The following is an 11,941-nucleotide window of genomic DNA, read 5'->3' on the forward strand; positions in this document are numbered from 1 at the left end:
GGTGCGGGATAAGTCCCGCGGGCCAAGCTGGTGGCCAGACAGGAAGGCAGATGCCCCCCTCTGAGGAGTCCTGGCTGGACGAGAGGGGACATAGCTTGGTGCGTTGAGCAAGCCAGGTTCCGATCGGAGGTGAGCCTTGGGAGCGGCGGACACGGAACCCTGCTGGGAAGGTAGAGCGACGAGCTCAGGACACTGGAGCAGGGGGACCGTCACGTCGCAGTTTCCTGCCACACTGTCACTTCCTTCCTGCCACGCTGTTGTTTCCTGCCACAGCACTGTTTTCACATCGAGATGCAGCTCTGCACCAATCACAACGAGTTGCAGTAGTTTTGCCTATATATGGATTGGGGGTTTGACAAATCAGATGCTGTAATTGCTTTGCTATATAAACCTTGTTTTTGCTGACTAATAAAGGTGAACGATCATACTCACATTGGGGTCACATCGTTACAACGTTTCCGTAACCCACGCCAACATTTGGTAGCAGCGGATGGACGGTTTCCCCTGCAGAAGTCCCTGAGACTGCGGTGAGCAGCTGGAGAGGGGGCGTGGGAACAACGGCTGGGAGGGTCCTGTCTGGGTGCAGAGGCGCAGGGCAGACACGGACGGCCGACTCCCAGGAATTTTCGAGCCACACTGGTGCTGCCTGGCGCAGCTAGATTTGAACGTGGAGGCCGTGGTCGCAGGCATGGAGGTGGATGCTGCGGCAACGTTGCTCGTCAGTATTCTCTCCAAGAGAGGAATAGATGCAACGGCAAAGCAACTCTTGAAGTTGATTAAACTGGGGCAGCGATGGGGTCACTTTGCGGATACCCCGCTACTGTTTTCCATCTCGGAAGGGCAAGAGTTAGGAGAGACTATGTGGGAAAGGACAATAACGGGGGAGGAAAAGGAGGAATAGGAGATAAAAGCCATCCGCGAGCTCTGGCGAACAGTATTACAGACCTTAAAAGCCATGAAAGCTGAAGGAGAGGTGGTGTGTGCTGCAGCTCAGATGCTAGCTCCGGAGCCCGGGAAAGATCATGCGCCTAAGCCTGGGACATTAGCACGGGTTTTCAGGCTACCTGCCATTAGAGGGATGACTGGGATCACTTGTAACACAATTGCCGAGATTCGGGCGAGTGCGGAGCGCGGTTCCGGTCTGGGCGCAGAGGAGGGGGGCCCACCGGAAGTTGCCGCTAGAGAGATCAAGTCCAAATGCGAGTCGGACGCGGTAGTACGACCACCCCCAGGGAGAGGGGAGGAGTCGGGAGCGGAAGTGCGACTGACTTCCAGAAGAGGGGAGGAGCGGCTAGTACCATCCCCAGAGGGGGAGGGAGAAGGGGCGCGGCTTACGACATTGGCCCCTCCTGGGGCGCGGCCTGCAACATCGGCCCCTCCTCTCTATCCACCATTGCCACCCTCCAGTGAGGCATCTCCACTCCCGACGCCCTCTGATGGCGGCCAGAATGAATTGCAAGGAAAAACAGGGTGCGATCTTTTGCAGTCAGTTTTGCAGCATCTTCAAGACATGAGCTTGCAGTTCCAGCATGTCAATCGTTGCCAATCCCCCCCACTGGGACAATGAGGCTTCCTCTCCGAAATGTTTAGCTGGGCCTCCAGTACGGATCACACCTGCCCGCTGGAGCGGTGTTATAAGAGATGCCATCCTAGATGGACAGTGGAACGTTGCCACATGTACGGGAGGTACACAAGCCTTAGCCTGTCCTGTGGTACAGGTTAATGGACAAAGCAAATGGGAACCATATGACTGGAAGATTTTGCAACAGGCCCGTAGCACCGTAACACAATATGGGGTGAAGTCTGAGGCCACTCGACAAATTGTTACCTGGATTTACTCTGCTGACCTGATGTGTCCACATGACTGTCGAAGTTTAATGAGGTTGTTATTCACCCCTACTCAGTTCTTGTAGTGGGGAGCAGCATGGGCAGAACGGGCTATGGATGAGGCGATGCGACATCAGGACCAGCAAGATCCTTATCATGGAGTAACAGTGGACATACTTACCGGACAAGGAGTTTATGCTAGCCTGGAACGGCAATTGACCTTTCCCGCCCATGTGCTTCAATTGTCAGCACGTCTTGCCCTGGAAGCTTTGTTTGCACTGCCTGGTTCGTCCGCTCCACCTTTCGGAACTGTAGTGCAAGGAGCCACTGAAACTTACAGCAACTTCATCGACCGGCTGTATGATGCGTTAATGAATCATCCAGATTTAAATGACGAAAGCAAGCAACAAATGTTTCGTGTGCTAGCCTTTGACAATGCCAATAAGACTACAAAACAGCTTCTGGCAGGTCTGCCGAGAGGGGCAGGAGTTGAAGACATGCTGTCCAGGGTCGAGAGGGCTGGAGCACAAAAGCAACAGGCGACGGTCGCTGCTGCCGTGCAAGGCGCGGTCAGAGAAGTTGTCCAACCACTTGCGGCTGCTGTGCGACACAACAGTCCTCTGCAGGTGCAATCCTCAGACCGCCGTATTTGCTATCGGTGTGGGGCAAAGGGGCACGTCAGACGTTGCTGCCGTGGCACCATCTGGTGTGAGAACTGTCAAAAGGATACCCATGCTACAAAAGTATTTTCGGGAAACGAGAGGAGGAGCGCGGACAGAGGCCGCGTGTGGAAACAAATGAATCCTCCAAGCAAAGCAAGAGTTTTTCACAACAGCCTCAAGCCGCAACCAGAGGCAGCTTGGGAATCGACTTGGAAACCACAATAGACGTTGTCCTTAACGACACGACCGTACATGAGATCCCTATCAATGCGATTGGGCCAAGGATTAATTCAAACGGCAGAATGAAAGAACTTTTAGTGGGACGTTCTTCTGCCGGCGTTAAGGGACTGCTAATTGTTCCTAGGGTTATCGATGCAGACTATGCGGACCAGATTCATATTATGGTCCATACCCTTTGTCCTCCTTTGTTTGTTCCAAAAGGCAGTAAGATAGCGCAGGTTCTAGTGATGGGCAGCTCAATCGACCATTCTTTAGCAAAGACTTCCCGTGAAAACCCAAGTCTTGATTCCACAGACCCTGCAGTTTGTTTTACTACGAAGATGGACCATCGGCCTAATGTGCGCGTTGTGTTGAGTCAGAAAAATGCATCAGTACACATCTATGCCATGCTAGACACCGGAGCTGACATCACAATCGTAAGTACGGGTGTTTGGCCAGAGGAGTGGCCACTAAGTGTTCCCACAATGGCTATCGCAGGTGTGGGGGGACACTCCGCTCCCATGATGAGCCAATACCCTGTGCAAATAACCTTTCTTGAAGGGCAGGAGGTCAGTTTAAAGGTCTGTGTCATGCAGCTGCCCGTAACTCTTTCAGCCCTAATTGGCCGCGACGTTTTGAGTCAAATTGGAGTTGTACTAACTACTACCCCTTTTTAGTTATGGGCACTGGCGAGCAGTCGCCCAACCCACCACTAACCTGGCTTTCCAACGAACCCGTGTGGGTTGACCAGTGGCCCATGGCAGAAGAGCGACTGCAAATAACAAGGCAATTGGTAGCAGAGCAACTCGCTGCAGGCCACATCAAGCCTTCAGTCAGCCCATGAAATACCCCCATTTTCGTCATTCCAAAAAAGAGCGGCAAATGGCGCCTCTTACACGACCTATGTAAGATTAATGAGCAGATGCAACCCATGGGAGCCGTACAACCTGGAATGCCATCACCTGCTATGCTTCCGTCGGGTTGGCACGTGATCATTGTTGACCTAAAAGACTGCTTTTTCACTATACCTTTACATCCCCGAGACACTCAACGGTTTGCCTTCTCGATACCGGTAACCAACAAAGCAGCACCTTCAGAGCGATATGAGTGGGTTGTCTTGCCACAAGGCATGAGAAACTCACCCACGCTGTGTCAACTTTATGTGGCTTGGGCCTTAGCTCCACTCAGGGAGCAATGGCCGAATACAATCATTTACCATTATATGGATGACATCCTCTGCTGTCAACAGGAAGCGTTCAATGATGATTCCTTGACACAGCCGAGTACTGTCTTAGCCAGCAAGGGCCTTGTTATCGCCCCAGAAAAGGTTCAGCGATCTGCACCATGGAAGTATTTGGGGTGGCGCATCTCTGACGCTAAGATCCAACCACAAAAGGTGGAGTTAGCGACAAATTTGCGCACATTGACTGATGTACAGACTTTGCTTGGAGACATCCAGTGGGTGCGCAACTGTGCTGGTATTTCCAATGCTGACATTGCACCGCTGACATTACTACTACGTGGCTCGCATCCCAGCACAGCAGTCACCCTATCACAGGCGCAGCAAGCAGCTTTGCAACACATCGTACAGAAGCTTCAAACAGCCTGGACTGCTAGGCAGCTGCTAACCCTACCTGTTTCCTTGCTTATTTGTAACCCTGTAGAGTCACCATATGCCCTTGTTTGTCAGTGGCAAAAGAAGAAGGGGGAGACTCATTCCTGTACAGCATCGTTGAATAGTCCTGATTTTGCCACTGACAAGCCTGTTAGGGGCGATGATCCATTTTATATACTCAAATAGGTGTTTTTAAGTGTGCAGCCGAAGACTAGTACACAGACACGATCAGAAGCTGTGGGAGAGCTAATCAGAAAAGGTAGGACGAGGATAGTGGAAATATCAGGGGAAGAGCCGCAGGACATCAGTATACCGGTCAAAGCAGCAGATTTGGAATGGTGGTTGAGGCATGCTCTACCCATACAGGAAGCTATGTTAGGCTATGGTGGGAGGATACATTCCCGACAGCCGAAAGGGAGATTGTGGCAGTTCTTGAAGCGTAATCTATGGCTTGAGAAGTCCAGAGTTCAGGAGAAGCTGCTGGCCGAAGGAATCACAGTGTATACAGATGCAGGCAGGAGGCTGCACAAGGCAGTTTGTGTTTGGCAAGAAGGGGGCCAGTGGTGTCATCATATGATACAAGGACAGGATGGAGATTCGCTACAAATTTTAGAGCTGACTGCCGTGGTCTGGGCTTTAACTAATTGGTTAAATGAGCCTTTAAATGTTGTAACTGACTCCCTTTATGTAGCTGGGATAGTGCCTCGAATACCGGATGCCTTGCTTAGGGAGGCAGTCAACCCTAGATTAGGCAAGCTGTTTATCCAGTTGCGGACCGTACTGTCTCAACGGGCCGTACCTTGTTGTGTCATTCATGTACGTAGCCACCAATGGGATCTGGGACTAGGGCACAGCAATCAGATTGCTGACAATTTAGTCAGTCCCGCATGCCCTATGCCTCCAGTAGACAAGTTTCAGCAGGCCAGACAGAGTCATGAGAATTTTCACCAAAATGCAAGAGGTCTGCAAAGGCAATTTGGACTGACAGAGAATGAGGCTCGTTACATTGTACAGGCCTGTCCTAAGTGTGGAAACCAGGGACCAGGTATAGGCCAAGGGGTAAATCCAAAAGGGCTGCAGGCACTTGCGCTGTGGCAGATGGACATCACGCACTTCTCCGAATCTGGGCGACTGAAGTACGTGCATGTCACAATAGACACCTTTTTGAAAATGATATGGGCCTCTGCTTTACCTGGGGAGAAAGCGCAACATGTTTGTAAACATCTGCTTTCGTGTTTCGCAGTACTGGGGGTCCCTGAAGAAATTAAGACCGATAATGGACCTGCCTATGTCAGTCAAAAGCTGAGATCATTCTTGTTGACGTGGGGAATTAAGCACAGCACGGGAATTGTGCCTTCTCCGACAGGGCAAGGCCTCATAGAGCGCACTCCTCGCGTGCTGAAAGACTACTTAGATAAACAGCGAGGGGTTGAAACAGAAGCGCAATCAAGGTTGCATCGAGTTCTTTTTACTTTAAACTATTTGTGCCTTATGGGTGATCAGGAGGCACCGCCTGTTGTGGTGCATCACCAGAACTTAAAATTCAATAGTGCAACGAGTTTACCGCGGTTTGAAGTGATCTATAGAGACCCGACTACTGGAGAATGGGCTGGACCCGTACCAGTGATATTTAACGGTCGAGGTTATATGTGTGTTTCCACAGATCGCGGTCCAGTCTGGGTGCCTAGCCGAGCCGTGAAGCCTGCTTTGAATCAGCAAGACAAGTTAGCCGAGGAGCAACAAGCAGACTCTCACGAGCAGAGCAATCAAGTAGAAGTAACCTGAATAGAGGGAAGAGTATATGAGTGGTTACCAGGAGGTACTTGTCACCGATATCACCTGTGATGTTTTGTAAGATCTGTAGGCCTCGGGTTTTATGTAATTGTTACACTTGCCAACAATAGTGGCGGCGGCGAATATCATTTGCGAAGCATCGGTGTGATCAGTGCCTTTAATAGGGCACAGCGTAGCTCGCATTTTAATTGTTACAAAGCTCAAGACATAAGGGAGCGATGCTTATCTCTGTAGCCGCTTGAAGTGGGTAAAGTTAGCAAACCGGAGAGCTAAAACCATATGGGTAAGTAGTTCTTTTAATATAGCCAAAGTAAGTTAGTGCTTGCTGTTTGGACCGTCCCCAAAGTGGGGGGGGAAAGAAGAGAGTGCGATGCTTGCATCAGTTTTGAAGGGAATGGCAGGAAAACGAGTGGTTACCCTGTTAGCCGTACTCTTCACATGTTGTCAGATTATAGTAGGCGAAGAAACCCTTTATCGCATGGAGCCCCGACAAAATCTATGGGTTACCTGGGCGAACAAAACGGGCCAATCAGCATTTGGTTTGTCTCTTGCTTCCACAACAGAGCCTTTTCGTACCTGTCTAATAGGAGTACCTAGCTATAATGTTACTCATTTTGCTAATTATAGTGCAGGCAGATGTAGAAAGGAGATTCAAGTGAGTAGTTGCAGTGCCAAACTCATACAAGGTCTGAATCGCACATTGCCCTGGGATTCTCAAGTGCTGAACTTGCTAGGGTCGATGAGGATTGGTAACACGACCAAAAACTGGACTCAAACTTGTTTTGTATTTGCAGGGCCTGCTATTGCTAGGCCTAACCATCGCCATTTCTTCAACCAGTCAGGGTGGGCCAATGTCACTCCAATTGCTTCTTATTATGACTATCAGGGCCGCTCTAGAGCTGTCACCTTCTGTGGTACCAATGATATGAACAAAAGAAGCCCCCAAAACCTGGGCGCCTACGGGATGGAAGGTGGTTCTCCCTTGTGGAATAATGCTACGCCTAAAGCCTTGCCTCCTGACGTGTTCTTAATCTGTGGTGACAGGACATGGCAAGGAATTCCTCGTAACGTCCAAGGCGGCCCGTGTTACTTAGGTCAGCTGACATTGCTAGCTCCAGATCGACAGTGGTGGAAGAAGGTAACAACTCGTCCCAAACGAGATGTTACGGGTCTTCCTCCTAACTGCAATGATCGAATCACTCTCCCAAGTACCGCCGAGCGAGTATTTCTGGCATTATTAGTGCCCGGTGCCGCCGCTGGCGCAGCGTTAAACCAGCTAGGGAAACTGACGTGCTGGGCAGAGAAGCAAGCCAGTGTTACCACAAAAGTCTTGGAATCCCTGCTAGAAGATCAGAGTAGTCTCCGACATGCGGCATTGCAAAATAGAGCCACAATTGATTTTTTACTGCTGGCCCAGGGACATGGTTGTGAGGATTTCGAAGGCATGTGATGTATGGACTTGTCCAATCATAGTAAGTCCATCCACAAGCAATCACAATGGCTCGAACAGCACGCCAATCAAATGCAACAAAACCAGGGGTTTTTTGATGGATTGCTCACCTCGCTCTTTGGTAATCTGCCCACTTGGTTTACGGTTTAATTATAGGAACTTTGCGTATATGTATCGTGTTACTTGCTGTTGGAATTATAATATGTATTTGCTTCAGCTGTCTTAAAGGGGCTCTCTCCAAGATGATGAAGCAAACCTGGCTAGCTCAAAAACAAGAAGGGGGAATTGTGGAGTCCTGGCTGGATGAGAGGGGACATAGCTTGGTGCGTTGAGCAACCCAGGTTCCGATCGGAGGTGAGCCTTGGGAGCGGCGGACATGGAACCCTGCTGGGAAGGTAGAGCGACGAGCTCGGGACACTGGAGCGGGGGGACCGTCACGTCGCCGTTTCCTGCCACACTGTCACTTCCTTCCTGCCACGCTGTTGTTTCTTGCCACAGCACTATTTTCACATCGAGATGCAGCTCTGCACCAATCACAACGAGTTGCAGTAGTTTTGCCTATATATGGATTGGGGGTTTGACAAATCAGATGCTGTAATTGCTTTGCTATATAAACCTTGTTTTTGCTGACTTAATAAAGGTGAACAATCATACTCATATTGGGGTCACATCGTTACAACGTTTCCGTAACCCACGCCAACACCCCTCTGCAGCCACTGTGCTCTGGCAGAGCCTGCTGGGCAGTCCCCGGTTACCCAAGGGAGGTGGGCACCCTCCCCACACTGTGCTCTCTCTGCATGGCACCGCAGTGAACACCGTCCACTCAAGAGCAGGCACCCCCTTCCCCCAAAGGGAGCAACTGCCCCTCTGAAGCGCAGAGCATGCTGGAGGCGGGCAGCTCTCAACGTCGGGATGAACGATAACCTGCAAGCTTGGCAGAGAGCGGGTGCCTTTTCTTGCCGCGCGATGTCTGAGCAGGGGCTGCTTGGGCTAAAGCTTCTCTGCTCACTTCTCTTGCAGGGCGCGTCCCAGTGTCCGCCACCACGGCCTGGCAGGGCTGAGGTTGAGGATGGTCTGAGCTGCCAGTGAACGGACGGAGGCATCGCTGTCTTCCTCCAGGTTCTTGAGGGCGTTGACACAAAGCAACAGAGCCGAGATGAACCCCCGCTGTGTGCAGAGACCCCCAGGCATCCCCTCCAGCCCGTGCTCCCTACTCACCCTTGCAGATCTCAGAGATCTCCTCCTCGCTCCTCAGGTACCGCGCAGCAAGCCCTAGGCACAGAGCTGGGTCAGAGCCCCTGCTCCCCAGCACGCTCATGCCAGCGCAGCGGCAGGGGCTGGGGCCAGGCTGCCAAAAGAGGGACCACGGGGCTGTGGCTCACCAATGAACCTCACGGCCTCGTCTCGCAAGCTGGGCTGAGCATCCTCCAGGTACCGCAGGCTCTGTTGCAAGTATTCGTCAGCCCTGCTTCTGTCCCGCCCCAGCTGGAGAGAGCAGAAGGACATGGGCATGTGGCAGTCCCTCCTCCCAGCGCCTGCCATTCCCTTTCTTGTCTCCTAGCCAGGAGCCCTATGGGGGGTCCCGAGACCCCCTCCCTCCCACTGCAAGGCTCAGATGGGCCAGGATCTGCGGGGCCAGTGGGACACTGGTGCTGGCTTCGAGAGGTGCCTCGAGGCCTCGTGCAGGTGGACACAGACCTGTGGGGCAGTGTCCCCAGGAGGGACGGGCAGGTACCTTAGTTCAGTGATGGCAAGTATGGCGAGTCGCCGGACTGATGTATGCAGTCGGTCCCTGGGCTCCTCGTCCAGCAGCATCTGTGGAGCACGACTGGGATAGGACCTGGCAGCTGCCAAGACCCAGTGCCACCAGACCCTCACCCTGCCCAAGCGCTGTCCTCACAGGGTGCTGGGGGGCCTTGCCCCCTTCCCCAGATCCACCAGGTGTCCCCTCACCTCAATACTTTCTACCAGGTCGAATCTGCGGCAGAAGATATCCAGGCCCTCTGACAAGCCAGTGAGCCGCGCGCTTCTGAGCAGCAGGCGGATGCTGTTGAGAAATCTCATCTTCTGTTCCGCATCCTGGCAGCCGGGGGACAGAGAGACAAACAGGGAGCGTGAGAGGGGGAGACACGGCCATGGACAGAAGATGCCGGTACAGCCACGTTGGAAATGGCCACGGTTACCTCTTCTGGGCTGCTGACGAAGGCCACGATGAACTCCACGGGTTCTCTCTCCTCTTGGTACACCGGTAACCAGTCCGACTCTAATAAAGAAAGAGAGCAGGGGGGCTGCAGAGAGCGTCCGGCGGCAGGAGAGCGCAGAGGCAGGAGCTCTGCCCTCCGTCCAGCCCCGTGCCCCCTCCCCAGGCACAGTCGTCCCGTGCGTGTCAGTGCTGGAGGGTACCGGGCAGACGGGCTGTGATGCTGGAGCACGGCGCAGCGGGGAAAGCCCCCAGTGCAGCGGGCTGAGGAGCTGGCTTGCAGCCGGGCAGGAAAAGTCCCCGCGTCCCACAGCATGGCCCTGGAGCACGAGCTGGGTCCCCTCTGCTCTCTCCCTCCTCGGGAGCCGGCACTCAGGCAGCATCACGCCCACCACCCGCGGGACCCCCGCTGCCAGCGTGCCGGGACATGGTGATGCCGGCGTTGAGCGGGGTGCGCTCGCTGGCCCCAGCCCTGCCCAGACCCACGGGGCCCCTCACTCACCATTCTGCAGTGGCTGGACCATGCACACCTCACCGGGCTCTGGCAGAGAGCTGCTCTCCTGGGGAGCCCTGTCCTCCTCCGAGGCCACCCCGGGGCGGTTTGGGGGTCTCTCGGCCATCCTGCGGGACGGACGAAAGGGGTAGGGATGGACAAGGGGGAAGCTTCGGCAAAAAGGCTCGGCGCCGCGGGGAAAGACGTGGGCTGCGCTCGGGGGCTCCTCGCCAGGTCCGGGCTCCTGCCCTGTCCCGTCGCCGTCCTGCCGGACACTGCGGGCTGGGGGCTGCAGCCGCGCTGACCACGTGCAGCGCAGTGGGGTGTCAGCAAGTGAGGTCACAAAGGGCCCCAGTGTGACCCAGGCAGGGAGGGTCAGGGCGTCCGTGGGGGTCTCAGCCCCGGGCACCTGGATGCTCTCGGGGGACCTCCAGCCCCCCTCTGCCCTCGTGTCCCTTCGGGACCTCCCTGCTGCCCTCCCGGCTGTCCCAGAGCCCCATGCTCAGACACCCCGGCGTGCCCCCACGACGTCCCTTGCCTCTCGGTACACTGCAGAGCCCTGCCCCTGCCCTCAACGGCGTTAAATGTGTCAGATTCACTCCAGCTCAGCAGAAATCCTGCTTTTGTGTGGCCCCAACTCTGCTCCTCCTCCCACCAAACAGGCAGAGCTCGTGCCTTACATCACTGGTCCCCTCCGGACCCCTCCCAAGGCCTTCAGCACACCCCAGACCCCTCTGTGGGACCCCGAGCTGCCCTCAGGGACGACTGCGTGGTCCCGCTAGGGTGGAGGAGCCCTGAGCTGCTGTGGCAGGGCTGCGCTCCAGCCTCTGCGGGGGCTTCGGGGCTGTCGTGGTTTAACCCCAGCCGCCAACTGAGTACCACACAGCCGCTCGCTCACTCCCCCCGCCCCGTTCCGATGGTGTGCTGGTTTCAGCTGGGATGGACTTCGTTGTCTTCCTGCTAGCTGGTGGAGTGCTGCGGTTTGGGTTTGGGCTGATGACGATGCTGATAACGCGCTGATGTTTCGGTTCAGCTGCTAAGCAGGACTACGCAGCCAAGGACTCTGCCATACCGTAGGGTGTCATGCTGAGCATACACGGGGGTTAACTGGCCGCAGGGTGCCACGGCTTGGCAACTAACTGGGCAGCGGTCAGCGGGCGCTGAGCCATTGTACTGACCGATGCCCGGCTCTTCTTCTGGGTCACTCGATAGGAAGGGCTTACGACCCGGCGGGAATGGGGAACGTGCATTCTCCAAAACCCCACAATGCCTAAGCAGGCTTGTGTTTCCTTTTTGCTGGTCGCTGCAGACGTGGCTGCCGTCGTGGTGATCACATCCATTGGGATCTGACGACGGCCATCTTGCCATTTGACACCTAAAGACCAGATTGCCTGTGCAGGTCCCTTGACCTTACTTTGTTTGATGGCAAAGATGGCTTTCAGAACGATTTGGACTATTCTGTTCCCTTTCTCAAAACCTGCTGCTGCTCTGTTGCCCCACACGATGATGTCATCAGGGCACTGTAGGAGTCCCGGAGCTTCCCCCTGTTCCAGCGCACTCTGGATCAGCCCCTGGCAAGTGGTGGGGCTGTGTGGGGCAGTCGATTCCAGGTGTCCTGGTGTTGCGACAAGTCCGTTGTGAAGATGGACAAAGCATACGCATACAATATGAATGCTGCAAA

The 11,941-nt window shown here is 54.3% G+C and overlaps 1 long non-coding RNA gene across 1 annotated transcript; it reads left to right on the forward strand.

Annotated features, from left to right (window-relative positions):
* Positions 1-428: 428 nt before the first annotated feature.
* On the forward strand, positions 429-8,173 carry LOC142365411 (uncharacterized). Its single transcript, XR_012766463.1, has 3 exons — positions 429-527; positions 5,987-6,142; positions 7,785-8,173. It is a non-coding gene; the product is annotated as an uncharacterized LOC142365411 (long non-coding RNA).
* The last annotated feature ends 3,768 nt before the right edge of the window (positions 8,174-11,941 follow it).

The sequence above is a fragment of the Opisthocomus hoazin genome, chromosome 39 (genome assembly GCF_030867145.1).
Source record: "Opisthocomus hoazin isolate bOpiHoa1 chromosome 39, bOpiHoa1.hap1, whole genome shotgun sequence".
In the NCBI taxonomy this organism is placed as follows: domain Eukaryota; kingdom Metazoa; phylum Chordata; class Aves; order Opisthocomiformes; family Opisthocomidae; genus Opisthocomus; species Opisthocomus hoazin.